This window comes from Cynocephalus volans, chromosome 1 (assembly GCF_027409185.1).
Source record: "Cynocephalus volans isolate mCynVol1 chromosome 1, mCynVol1.pri, whole genome shotgun sequence".
NCBI classification, from domain to species: Eukaryota; Metazoa; Chordata; class Mammalia; order Dermoptera; family Cynocephalidae; genus Cynocephalus; species Cynocephalus volans.
Window position 1 is genome coordinate 103,860,816 of NC_084460.1, and position 14,593 is coordinate 103,875,408.

The 14,593-nt window shown below is 39.6% G+C and overlaps 1 protein-coding gene and 1 non-coding gene across 3 annotated transcripts in view; both read left to right on the plus strand.

Annotated features, from left to right (window-relative positions):
• USP13 (ubiquitin specific peptidase 13) overlaps positions 1 to 14,593 on the plus strand; it is a 115,099-nt gene that overhangs the window by 11,405 nt on the left and 89,101 nt on the right. The gene's annotated exons all lie outside the window — the stretch shown is intronic.
• LOC134365792 (small nucleolar RNA SNORA32) lies at positions 10,535 to 10,655 on the plus strand. Its single transcript, XR_010022179.1, has one exon. It is a non-coding gene; the product is annotated as a small nucleolar RNA SNORA32 (small nucleolar RNA).

Sequence of the window (14,593 nt, forward strand, 5' to 3'; positions counted from 1 at the left end):
AGGGGAGCAGAGCCGGTGGGGCCTGCTGAAGCCTCTGCCTTCCCCATAGGAAAATTTAGCAGAGCGCCTGGCACAGGCTACTCACTTGGGTGGGGTGGCTCTCCTTTGCCTGCCCCTCCTGCTTTCCTAGAATGAAAGAGCCTGGGGAAAAAAAAAGAAGAAACTGCTCTTTTCCCCAAGCTCCCATGTTGGCGTGTGCTTGCCGACAGCCGCCCACCTGGTTCCTGCCACCAAAATGACATCTGTTTCTCATTTGCACCAGGCAGCATGCGGGGGGGGCCAAACTGGCCTGCGTTCAAATCCAACCCCCACCCCCTTACTGATTAGTAGCCATGTGACTTCAGCAAGTTCTTTAATTTCACTGAATTTCTGAGCCTTGGTTATCCATGTGCACCTGCTTTTCAGGGTTGTTGTGACTGTGGCTGCGCATTGAGCATCACTTTTGCTGTCCCTCTCTGGAGCTCTCCCCTCCCTTGCTCTTGCATTCTACCACTGGACCTGTGCAGAGGGTGCTTGCCCTCTTCTTGGGGATCCCTCGAAGAAGAAGGTGCAATGGCATTTATAGGGTCCTGGGGTTGCCAGAGAGAGACATCCTTTACTTGTAATTCTGCATGAGGCGCTGTCCTGGAGTGACAGTCGTGGGCATAAGTATTTGCTGGCCTCTGAGGAGCACTCTGGTCAGGGCTATTATTCACACTCAAATTCAGCTTGGGGTGATGGGCTTTTATGGGTTAGCCTGGAAACCCAATTCTCACGTTTAACATAGTTTATCAGAGGAAGTGCATCCTGAAGAAAACCATCTCTTTTTAAAAATAAAGTAAAAATAAGAAATGACAATAAAAGGTTTTACTGTTGACAAGGGGGTATCACATTTTCTTTTTTGCATGTAAGCTGGGAACTGCTGATATGGATGATAGCTTCACGTTAGCACTCCTGAAGGGGCGTCATAGTAGCTGCCCCTTGTGCCCTGCCCCAGCTCTCCCCAGCCGCAGCGAGTGATGGCACCCTCATTGTTCAAGATACCCAGAGCAAAGATTAGCTTTTATACATAGGAAAAAAGTTAATAAATGACACCTCAACGGAATGTTAAGTTTATAGTGGCTTCAGAACCTAGTTGTTTGGACTCTGCCTTTAGCTGTCTGGGACCAGTTTCCAAGGTCAGTCTCCAAGTCCTCTGCAGAGAGGAAAACTTTCAAAATCGGAGCAAGCTGGAAGAACCGTTACTTCATTAACATTTCTATTTTTTTCTCAACACTTCATGGCCACAAGCATGATGTATCAATGTTTAGAAGAGAGGCCTAAACTCGTGGGATTATATGCGTTTGTTGTTTTAGTTTATGTGGATAAATTCATTTCACTGCATTTGCTGTTGAAACCAACGTTTTAGATTTTGCAGCTATTGCATTCTGTTAATTCTGTTTTACTGGTGACCTGTCTGGGTCATTCCCTGTTGTTCTGTCTGTTTTCTGATAGTGCTTTTTCTCCATTATCTTTTGCCTTTCTGTCTGTTGCGTGCTCGCTGCACTTGACCCGAGCCTTGTTTTATTTTCTTTTTTTTAAAATTTTTTTTTTTTTTTTTTTCGTGACCGGCACTCAGCCAGTGAGTGCACCAGTCATTCTTATATAGGATCCGAACCCGCGGCGGGAGCGTGCCGCGCTCCCAGCACAGCACTCTACCAAGTGCGCCACGGGCTCGGCCCTTGTTTTATTTTCTTATTGCACATTTGCTTCTCATCTGCATGCACTTAATTTTTGCATTTTAAAGCTCTTGTCTGTTTTGCTCTAGAAGCAGAATGTACCAGGGATCTTTGCTCTGGTTATCAGAATATTCATGTCTGCCATTCAGAAATGGAAGTACCTGAGAGGTTGAATTAATGGATAGGTGGTTGCTTGATGAAAACAAGAACTGAGCAGAGAGAGGTGGGTGGTCTTCTGGAGTAATGAGTCAAAAACACTCAGGGGTTGTCCTTCATTTCACCCTTTTCCACATGCCCCTACATCTATCTAATCCACCTTCGACGCTAGTGGGCTCCATCCTAAAATTATATCCTCAATCTGCCCAAATTTTCCCATCTCTGCTGTGAGCCCCCTTCCCTCTTCCTCCTGCCACCAGCCCCAGGCTGAGCCACCATCTGGCCTTGTTTAGACAAGAGCTGTCTAAAAGAACTTTCTGTGATGACACACTTGTTTTATATCTGTGTGTCCAGTTGGTTAGCCACTAGCCACATGTGGCTATTGAGCACTTGAAATGTGGCCAGTGTGATTGAGGAACTGAATTTTTAATTTAACTTAATTTAACTTTAAATATCCACTTGTGGTTAGTGCCTACTATATTGGACAGTGCGGGACTAGACTATATATTTAGACTACCCCCCCCCCCGCCCAATAATTCTTTCCCAGTGACCAAAGTGATCTTTTAAAAATGTTGAGGAGATTGTGGCACTTGTCACTTAACCTCCAGTGGCTTTGTATCCCATTTAGCTTGAACCCCACCTCTTCCCATGCCTGGAAGGCCTACTTGGGCTGGCCTTTGAGTACCCCTTCTCCTGTCTGGTCACCTGCTCTCTCTCATGTTGCTCCAACACGCTGGCTTTCTTCCTGTTCTGCTTCTGGAGTTGTGGCCTTTGCACGTGCTTTTCAGTCTAGGTAGCATGCTCTTCCCCCTTTGCCTGGCCCCTCATTCTTTAGATCTCAGCCTCCCAGAGAGCTCCCCTGCCCTCACACCCCCAGCTGTACAAAGACCTCAACCCTCAGGTTCCTCTATTACTCTTATCATCATCAGAAATTATCTTCTTCATCTCTTTCTTGCTTATTTTCTGTCTCTCCTTACCAGGCTGTAAATGTCAAAAGTCAGAAGCACCAGCCTTGCTGTGTCTCTGCTGTTATGCATCAAGGGACTGATATGCTCCTCCTGCCCCACACCCCCTCTGCTGCATCTACCCCCTGGAGAAAGCATCACAGCCTCATTCTCTTTTGCAGCTTTTTTCCAGGCTCCCCATTGACCGTCCCCCTTCTGTAAATGTGGATGTGTCCATCTGGGTACAGAGTCCTTGATTAGTTTCATTTTTCTCAGTTGTAGTCACAGTCTCATCTGCCTCCCTGAGATTATACTCCTTATCACTTCTGTTTTACTTGTGTGTTCCCAAATTTTCCCAGCTACAAATTTCAAGATAATATCTTAGTTATTTCAGCCATACTTGACTTTATGTAGTGAGAACATACAGCCTCCATAAAGCTGTGCAATTGCCTTGCTAAAGCCTAAGGAAAGCCAGGTTTAAGAAAAGGGAACATTTGAAAGACTGTTCTATTCATATACATGTATTTGGATTCTAAATCCATTCAGTTAAGAACAATTTTATTTATTTTTTAATTAGAAAATGCCAAAGAAGAAAAATTAGAAAATGCCAAAAGACTGCATGAAGAGAAGAAATCGCACAGTCTCCTCATGCTGAGATAGCCTCCTACGACAGGCAGAGTGTACACATCATGTGTGTTACAGCATACATATTGCCTTGTTACCTGCTTTCTTCACTCAGAAACACCATGTACATTTTTTTCCTATCAGTAAATACTTATCCATAAATCAGTTTTGAATGACTGAAGAGTGTTACATTTCATGGATGTATCATAAATTATTATTATTTTAAAAAAATTTTATTTATTATTAGCATATTCATTATTACAAATTGTGATTTTTCTTTACGCCCTTTGCCTGACCTATCACTGTCCAAACCCCCTTCCTCCCTCCCGCCGTCTCTAATATCCTTAGGTTTGTTCTCTCCTTCTGAAAGTTCAATGTATTGTTGTGGTCTTTCTGTCTGTCTGTCTTTCATTCCTTCTTAGCATCTGGATAAGATCATTAGAGAATAAGAATACTGTCCTCTTTGGCATGGGCTTCCAGGTGCTCCAGCTAGCCTGGTACGGTTTTGGATCTCAAGCCTGGATGATGTGGGCAGTGGGGACCGTGGCCGCCATGTCCAGCATCACCTTTCTGGCAGCCAGTGCCCTCATCTCTCAGAATGCAGAGTCAGATCAGCAGGTGTTGTCCAGGGGATCATAATTGAAATAAGAGGACTATGCAGTGGCCTGAGGCCAGAACTGTATGGCTTCATATTCTATCTGTTCCATGTCAAACTGACTGAGTTGGGCCCGGAATTGAACTCTGACAATACTGCCCTGCAGGGAGCTGTCGTCCCAGGCCTGCCATTTTTATCTGGGACCTGTACAATTCTTACGTCTTTTCTGGTTGCCTTATTCACCCCTGAATACAGTAAAGCCAGTGGAGTTCAAAAACATATCATAAATTATTAAACAAATCTGTTCTTGGGCGTTCAGATCACTTCCTTTCACAATTACAAGCAGCTAATTTATAATTTCTTTTCTTTCTTTTTTTCTTCCCTTAAAAAAAAAATAGTCAATACTCTAGAAAATACCACATTCTTGTCCTTTTCGCAAAACTGTGTGAGTCACAGTCTTTCTGTGGTATTAGTGTGCAGTTTGTCCTGGACATGGATTTGTTGTGACTCCGTCTACCTACATCATGTTTCTGTTTGTGGCAATGACCGCTTGTTTTCCACAGGAGACACTGTTCTGTAGTTATAAAAACATGTGTTACGCAGAGGCTGTGTTTCCTGAGTGCGCTGCTCACACATGCTCACTCTCCCTTCCTGTCTCCCAGCAGAGGCTGGTCTCCAAGAAAACACCATCGTAAACAAAGTTCCCTGAACACCTACTGATTGACAAGTGGTGTATTTTTATTTAAAATGACTGTTCACTTGCTACTCTGAAACATGTTGTAACCTTGACCTTTATATTCGCCAGTGTTTTAACATTCTTTCAAATGGCAGGCAACTTTGTCTTTGATGTTGCTTCTGAACAGTACATAGGGTAATACAATGTGAAGTAATAAATGAATGGCTATGTATATACAGTGTATATGAGTGTATTGAAATGCATTGAAGAATGGGTTCTAACAATACATGCGCTTCTAATGCTTCCTGTCTCTTACGTTTTGATCGCAGGGTGGGAGAAGTTGTCAAAGGGAATCATTATAGAGTCCTGAGCAGTATTTATTGACTTCCTTGTGATTTCAGGTGTCAAAATAAAGTCTTGCATCTTGGTTGAGTTTCTGGTTGGTGTACCATGAAAATAATCATTAGTATCCAATTTAGCTTAGACTGTGCACAGAAGTGCATTGGTCATTCCGAGCGTAGGAGCCAGGTAGGGGCCAGGGTGGGATGGAGGTGTGGAGAAGACAGCGGCCATCCTGAAGAACCACTCATGGATGGCTTGGTCACCACAGAGAGGACAGCTGGGACAGTGGGATTCAAGTGTCTAAGCTGCTAAGAATGACTTTAGCCAAACAAACCTGAAAAGCCAGTATTCCTCCTGGTGCCTCAGGCTGTTTTTTTATGCACGGCCTCAGTCTTATTTTGATGATCCTCATTGTTATGCCAGAGACTTTGAGTGGAACCTGTACTATGAAGTATTTTAAATTCAGATCAGAAGGGCACTGAGAGGAACAGTTTGAGAGAGACGAAACTATGTGATTGAATGACAAATAATGACATAAAAGTTGTCATTCATTCCACAAATTTTTTTTCAATCTTCTCTGTACTGGGTACTGCTTTTGGGATTCAGTAATGAATATGACACTTTTCCTGTCCTCAAGGAGCAAATATGTTGTTCAGTTTCTGAATGTTGTGGCCCCAAATGAAGGAAGCTTGGGTTTCTCACAGCCACAGATTTCAATGAGCAGGACACAGCAATTGTGACGTGAAAGCAGATTTGGGGTCAAGAACTGTCAGAACAGGGTTGAGCAGGGAGATGTGAGAATTGGTCATGCGCAGAGACTGGTGGGATGTGGGATCTGGAGGGTGCTTGTAGTTATGCAGGTGTTGACATGTAGCTGGTATGGGTGTGGGCTGCTCTGAAGACTGGAGGCCTGACTTCGTATCCCTGAAGGTCCTTAGGTGACACTTTCCTGATGGTGAGACATTCTTTGAACGGGGCAGAGTTTACCCAACTCTAGACCAGTGCTCAAAGTGTGGTTGGCTGACTGGTGCCAGGAGATAAGAATCAGCATGGAGAGTAAGTGTTTAGAGATTTCTATAGCCACTTGACTTTGCAGCCATATCGAAGTGGTCAGTAGAATTGTTTGAATGGGACATAGACACATTTGGGTGTTGTAGAACTTAGATGTGTAAGTCCACATCTGGCCTGAACTGTGAACTAATCATGTGTAATTAGTTGTACTATGTATCTTTCCTTAATGAATAGAAATGAAATGAAACAAAACACAAAAGGAAACAAGCTTACCCTTCATGACAACAGTTTGAGAAGCAGGGCTCTAGACCAAGCAAGAATGTAGTGGGAGCGGAGGCTGTGGGCTGAAAGTCAAGAACTTAAATAAATATAAAACCGTTGGTCACATTCTAGTTCCACTTCAGGCCTTTGGCAACATGCAGACTTCTCTTCTCCCCATCCCCCCTCCACCTGTCATCAGCATGTGTTCTTTTTTCATTGACATTATTTTTGTATACACATTTCTATATATATTATAATAATTCTTTTTACCTTTTCTAGGCACATTACACACAATTCATAAATTTGTCATCCTAAGTAACATTGTAGTTGTTTATATGCCACAGTTTCTTAGCTCCTGTCTTTGGGGCTATTGCTACTTTTCCCTGTTACAAATAGTGCATCTGTCGGCTGGCCCGTGGCTCACTCGGTAGAGTGCGGTGCTGATAACACCAAGGCCACGGGTTCGGATCCTATATAGGGATGACCGGTTTGCTCACTGGCTGAGCGTGTTGCTGACAAATAGTGCATCTGTGAATATTTTTACACAAATTAGATTTTTTTTCCCACTTCTTTCTTTTGATTCCTGAAGTCTATACCCAAAGGGGAAATACTGTGTCTAAGGGTTGCAGTTTTATTGCTCTCTAGAAAGACTGAACTGATTTATACTGTGGGAATGGATATACAAGTTTTCTCTGTGGCTTTATTCTGTGCCATTTTAATAATTTTTACTGGTTTGGTAGGCCTGTACTTATGCCCCCAAATTGTTTTAATATACTTACATCATGAGTTTGTGAGGATGTGATGATTTGATTTTAATATTTTCTCACATTTAAAAGCAAATCATCTTTAAAATAATTCATATTAAGTTGAACTTAAATACTGACGGCTTGTAATTTTATCTGACTTTCCATAGTTTGTATATAAGCTTTTTATTCATTATACTTTACATTTTCCCCATTCTGTTTTTGTTTTTTATTTGTTTCATTACATTTTGGTGCAAAACTTGTTCATTAGTATTTACATTTTTATACTCAACTACATCTCTGATGATTCTCTATTTTCTTGGCCAGAAATTATTTTCCCCTTCACAAGTGGGAGAAATATGATATTCTGCTATTTCGTAGTTTTTAAATTGCTTATCTCCTGGATCTATCTGGACCTTACTATAGTGTTTGGTATAACATGTGGATCTAGGTTAATTTTCTTCTATACTGATGTTAATTGTCGCAGGAACTTTTCTTGGTGATTCTTTCCCTATTTTCATATTTCTTGGCGTTTGACATTGTGATATTATGATATATAGGTGTTTATATGTACACACACACACATACACACACATATATACCTATATATATATATTGGTTTCTGTCCATGGTTCCTGACCCATAACTCCCATAGCCCTTGTTATTTCTTCCCTTGTCTTTCTGTTTTGGAGCTGACCTACCTTGTCTGATTGTAGATCATAAGGTCCCCATTTCCGAAAGGGCCCTGCCCCATACCCAGGAGGGAGGAATGCTGTACAGACAGGCCAAGAAGAATCTGAACAGACAGGCCTTGCTGGGTTTCCTCTCTCAGTCTATTAATATCAGAACATACTGTTTTTGTATGTTCCAATATAACGTGTTCCAATCACATTTGTACACAGTTGTCTATGCTTCAAGCATGCCTACATAATGAAGTTTTCATAAAACCCCAAGAGGTTCGGATCTCTGTACTGACCAGCTACCAAAAAAAAAAAAAAAAACAAAGCAAAACAAAAAATCTGCATAAAACCCCAAAAGGACAGGATTCAGAGAGTTTCTGGATAGCCAAACACATGGAGGTTCCTCGAGGTTAGGGTGCCTGCCTGGGGAGGGCATGGAATCTTCTCGCCCTTTTCCCCCAAATCTCACCCTATGCATCACATTATCTGTATCCTTTGTAATGACTTTTATAATAAACCAGTAAATGTTATTGTTTTGCTGAGTTTTGTGAGCCACTCTAGCAAATTAATTGAACTTGAGGGAGTTGTGGGAACCCCAATTTATATGTAGCTGGTCGGTCAGAAGTGTACGTAAAACAACCTGGAGCTTGTGATTGGCGTTAGAAGTAGGGGACAGTCTTGTGGGACTGAGTTCTCAGCTTGTGGGGTCTGATGCTACCTCCAGGTAGACAGCATCAGCATTGAATTGGTGGTGTCCACTTCAGAGCTGATTGCTTGCTTGCTGGTGGGGAGATGTCCCCACACATCTGATGTCAGACGTGTTGTGAGATTATGGTGGGAGAAACTTCTTTTCCACACAGATATATATAAAGCAATTGTCACAGGATGGATATATTTCTGGAATCTCCATTCTTATGCTACCATTTACATAAAAAAATTAACCCAATATTACATGAATTTAATTTTGTAATCTATTTTAATTTAACAGAGCACCTCTACTACCATTACTTTAAAAAAGTATTATTTTGTATTCTGCCCTTTTATTCTTCCAGTTGCATTTCACTTTCAACTGGTGTGGTTCTCTAACCTGCCTGATTTATTGGCTGCACTTTTGTCCATGTGGAGGCAAGTGCTTTACCATGCTTTCTGGGGTATCGATCTTAGTGGCAGGGTGGCTGGTTAATGAGAGGATGAGGTGGAGGGTTTGAAACTCTTAAGTCAATTAGTTTAGTTCTGATCCCTGGCAATACACCGTCATCTGTGCTTTGGTTAAAAGGGAAGTGGGAGAGATTTAACAACATAGACTTATCATCATTATTGAAAGAAGCTGTTCAGAGCATGTGCCATGGAGTGTTGACTTTGTGTGTGAAAGAAAGCATATTATAAGACCAATATTTAGACGTTAATAAGGCAAGAGGGAAGAAAGAATAGATCATTAGACTGAGGTGTTTGCTTGTTCTATACGGGATTTTCTGTTTTTAGTGTGCCCTGAATTTTTAGAACTTCTGGCAAGTCCATTAGGTAGTGCCTCCATTTTAGCACTGCCAGTGAGGAGGGGCTCATGCTGCTTCTGAGGCCAATCTGTGTGTCTGATGGAAGATGCCTGTGGATGCTTATAGTAGAATCCTCCATGTGGCCATTCCTCTCTGAGTGTCAAGGAATTTTTCTCTTTGATTATGGACTTTGCAATATCAAGTGACTCAAGAAATTGAGAATGAATATTTGGCATGTTAAATTTCTATCAAATTTCCTAATAAGTCAAAAACTCTTGACAGTGAAATTAGCAAAGATTTTATTATTATCCTAGAAATTATAAACTCTTGCATTATAGAGCGATTCTATATTTTTCTTCAGAAAAATGCTGAACTTGAATGTTTTTCTTCTTTTGCTTGCTGATTTCTTGTTTTTTTCCCCTAGGTTCCTAATGTTTTTTTCTGACAGATTAATATTTGTTGCTTCGAGCCTGTGGCTGTCAGACTCACATTTTCTTCCTTCTGCTTGTTTTCCCCAATTATAAAATGATTGAAGTAGTAGGATAATGATAATTAGCTCATAATAAATAATAACCAACATTTATGTAATGCTTTGCAGCACAGAAAGAAAGCATTTTAATGTATTTCATCCCCTTTACACTTCATGCAACCCTGTGTGGTGAGAATTATTGCTACAGCCATGTTTGTGGAGGAGAACACAGGAGCTCAGAGATCTGTATGACAACCTGCCTTAGGCACAGAGCTGGTTGATGACAGTTAAAGACCTCTGTTTCAGATCCCATGTTTTCCCCAGTATATCTTCTGGTTTGAATTCTTTGATCAAATTACATTTTATTGGAAGAGAATGGAACTGTTACATTTTTTCATCACAATATGTAGTGCTCAATCCAATGAGCTTAATGAATAATTGACCATTATAATGATGCAATATTTTTTCTTAAGGGTTATGATTATTCTATGGAACATGTTTATTTTTTAAAAAATCTTTTGAAAATACTTGCCTAATCTGTTGATTGAGTGAATGTAATGTGTCTAGTTGAAGAACTTTTCTAATTTTATTCAAATGATCTCATTTAAAAGGAAAAAAGTTGTCTAAAAACACAAGCTATATATTATAATTATGGGTTTTGTGGATGCTATTTTGCAGTCAAGTTTTAAAAATTTCATTTGCAAGTATTTGTTGCTAGTATATAAAATTGCAGTTGACTTTTGTCTATTAGCCTGTATCCTATGACCTTGCTAAATTCACTTACTAGTCTTACTAGTTGTTATTTTTACTAGTTTGTGGATTTGTTAGGATTTTCCATATACATAGTCAATACCAAGGCTTTTAGAATGCAGTTTCTTATTTGCTGTGGACATGACCATAAAAAAATTTCCCACTAGGTTTTCTATTTACTACCTTGCTAGTAATCAGCCTCTTGGGAACATTTTATTAACCCTTTATTAAACTGTTACTTGTTTTATTTCCATTGCTAGATGGGCAGTGCCCAATAGAAATACAGTGCAGGTCACATGTGATTTTCTAATCAATAGCCACATTTCAAGTTCTCATTAGCAACAGTGCATGACTAGATCTCTGGAGGCTTGCAAATATGATTTGCCTAGCTCAGGGAGGCTAGCTCTTGAACTCAAATTCTTTTTTTGGGTGGGTTGGCTGGTACAGGGATCGAATCCTGGACCTTGGTGTTATCAGCACCATGCTCTAACTAACTGAGCTAACCAAATTCTTGATACTCTATGATCATCTCTGGAAATGTAAACTTACTTTTATTTATATATAAAGAAGAGGATTTTCTAATGTCTGTAATGTCATCAGCAAATAGAGACCCATTTTGCTTCTTTCTTTGTGATCTTTATGTCTTTTGTTTCTTTTTCTTGTCTTATTGCAATGCATATGCTACAGTAAGAGGCACATATTTGAACTATGTTGTTATAATGTTCTCCTTTATATCCTGACTTATAAACCATAGAGGCAATGTTGGAGAATTTTGTTATTGGAAGTTCTTTTTAAATTAACAGTCTTGAGTTATTGGAACTTTAAACAATTATGTTTTGTGTAGTTTGTAATAAGCATCAAAGTTTGTTTTGATATTGTAAGTTGTCCTCTATTGACTTGTACTGCAAGGAATATTTTTTCTTTTTTCTTTTTCTTCTTTCCAGACTCAAAATAAAAAAAAATTTTTTTTTTAAAAGATGACCGGTAAAGGGATCTTAACCCTTGACTTGGTGTTGTCAGCACCACGCTCTCCCAAGTGAGCCATAGGCTGGCCCTAAAATAAAATTATTGAGTGCCAAAGAAAAATATACAGTACATAGAATAGTTCTGTGACATTTGCAGCTTTAACAGTCTTTTTTTTTTTTTTTGCCCCAAACAAGTCTTAATACATTTAAAAAGACTAAGATCACAGGAGATACGTTCTCTGACCACCACAACACAGGGAAATTTAGAAAATTCACAAATATGTGGAAATTAAACAACACTCTCCTAAATAAACAATGGGTAAAAATAAAATCACAGGGAAATTAGAGAGTATTTTGAGATAAAAATCAAAGTACAACATATCAAAATTTATAGGCTGCAGGGCTTATGCAGTGCTTAGAGGAAAATTTATACTTGTAAACACCTATATTAAAAATAAGAAAAATCTTAAATGAGTAATGTGAACTTCTACCTTAAAAAAATAGAAAAAGAAGAGCAAACTAAACCAAAAGCAAAAATAAGTAGGAAATAACAAAGATTACAACAGAAATATATGAAATAGGGAATTAAAAAATAATAGAGAAAATCAACAAAACCATAAGTTGATTCTTTAGAAAGATCAACAAAATTTGCAAACCCTTATCTAGACTGACCAAGGAAAAAAGAGAGAAGACCAGAATTACTAAAATCAGGAATAAAGCAGTGGCATTATTACATTGTCATTATGGTTTTTTTTGTGTGGTAAGATTTAGTTTCTCTTTCTCGTTTGCATTTTTGTTCTACCATTGGGTTTTGTTCTTTCTTGTGTATTCGCAGTAGTGATTATCATTTTTCAGATTCCAGATGCAGAACTTCGTTGAGGGTTTCTTGTAGGACAAGTCAGATTCTAGTGAACTCCCACAGTTTTTGTCTGTCTGGGTAGTAGTGTATTTTATTTTTCCCTCATTTCTGAAGGATAGCCTTGCTGAGTATAGTATTATTGGCCGGCAGTTTTTTTCTTTTAGTATTTTGAATATTTCATCCCATTTTCTTCTAGCCTGAGTCATTTTCTTCTGGCCTGTTGAAAAGTCTGCTGTTAGTCTGATTGGGGCTCCCTTATTGGTGACTTGATGCTTTTATCTTGCTTCTTTTAAGATTCTCTCTTTGTCTTTGAGCTTTGCCAGTTTGACTATAATGTGTCTTAGAGAGGATATTTTGGGTTGACCCTGGGGATCTTTGAGCCTCCTGGATCTGAAGGTTGGTGTCTCTCCCTACACTAGGGAAGTTTTTCATTATTATTTCTTTTTATTTATTTATTTGTTTTAATTTTTATTGAATCATAATTGATTATACATATTTTTGGGATTCAGCATTGACATATGTTAATCAAATCAATATTACTAGCATATATATTGTTACGAATCGTACTTATTCTTTATTCCCCTTGTCCAATCTCTCCCATCTCTCTCTCTCTCCCCCATCTCTCCTCTAATTACCCTAGATTTCTTCTCTTTCTGAAAGAGTAATTGTTACTCTGTTGATTTGTTGCCTAGATGATCTGTCCAATGCTGAGAGGTGTGTTCAGGTCCCCCAATATTATCATAGAGCAGATGCTTCTTCTGTCACTCTGGAATGAGCTTTGTGGAGATAGACATCCTCCTCCTTTTTTTTTTTTTTTTTTTTGGTCTCTGCTGGTGACTCTCCTTGTGTCAGTGCACTCCAGTGGCTGGCGGACCATCTGCATGGTGATTGTGGCATCTAGCTGCTTTTGCGGCAGTCATGGTTATGGTGGTGGCTGTGGTGGGCCACCCACATGGAGGTGGTGTTTTTGGCATGCTCCTTACCTAGTTGGTGGTGGCGATGGCAGTGTGCCTGATTGTGGGAGGGGGTCTGATCCCCAGCTCCATACCTCATTCATTATTATTTCATCGAATAGGTTTTCCATGCCTTTTTCCTTTCTCCTCCCCTTCTGGAACACCCATGATTTGAATATTTGTGTGTTAAGGTTATCTGCTACCTCTCTTATATTTTCTTCATTTTAAAAATTCTTTTTTCCCTTTTTTTCATCCACCTGAGTTATTTCATAAAGACTATCTTCCAGATGAGAAATTCTTTCTTCTGCTTGTTCTAGCCTGATGCTTAAGCTATTGGTTGTGTTTTTTTTTTTTTTTATTTCATTGAGCGAATCTTTTGGTTCCATGAGTTCTGCTACATTCTTTTTTAAGTTATTAATCTCTTTGTAAATTTCCTCTTTCAAAACCTGGATTTTTTTTCTCATTTCATTATGTTGTTTAACTGAGTCTTCGCCTATCTCAATGAGTTTCCTTAAGATTGTTGCTCAGAATTCCTTTTCAGTCATTTCAAGGGTTTCCTGCTCTATAGGTTTTGGTATCTGAGAATTACTGTGTATTTTTGGTGGCTTGATATTTTCTTGGATTTTCATATTTGTAGTATCTATGTCGATGTATGGACGTCTGGGAGAGCAGTTGCTTCTTCTCTTACTGTGGGGTAGGCTTTGAGGAGAGAAATGTCTTCTTTTTCCAGTCTCTGCTGGTGACTCTCTTTGTGTCAGTGCAGTCAAGTGTCTGGCAGGTCACCTGCATGGTGTCTGTGGCTACTGCTGTGGTGTTGAGCCACTTTTGCGGCAGCCACGACTGTGGTAGTGGCTGTGGTCAGCCACCCATATGTAAGTGGTGTTTTCAGCATGCTCTGTTGCCTGCTTTTGGGCAGGTGGTGCTGCCCTTGACTCCTGCCTAGGACCCCAGGTGTTGCACTCTTCAGTGTAAGGGATTTTGATAGGTGTTTGTTGGCAATTTTGACTGGTGTTTTAATCATTTTGTTTTTTATTATTTGGATTGATGATAGTAATAGGAACTTAATAAAAATCCAATTCCACTGAGGAAAGAAAGGTTAATTTTATAGGCTAAGTTTATAGAGAAGCATGTTAAGCAAAATCAGAGAAAAGGAGATAAAATTGAGATAAAAAGTCAGGTATCTAAAATGTGAACAATATCTTTGATTTATAGCATAATGTCTTTATTAAATAATATTCTGTGCTATGAAATGTGGTATAGAGGGATAAAAAGAGAAATGGATTCACATCTTTTTTTTTTTTTGTGACCAGCACTCAGCCAGTGAATGCACTGGTCATTCCTGTATAGGATCCAAACCCGTGGCGGGAGCGTTGCC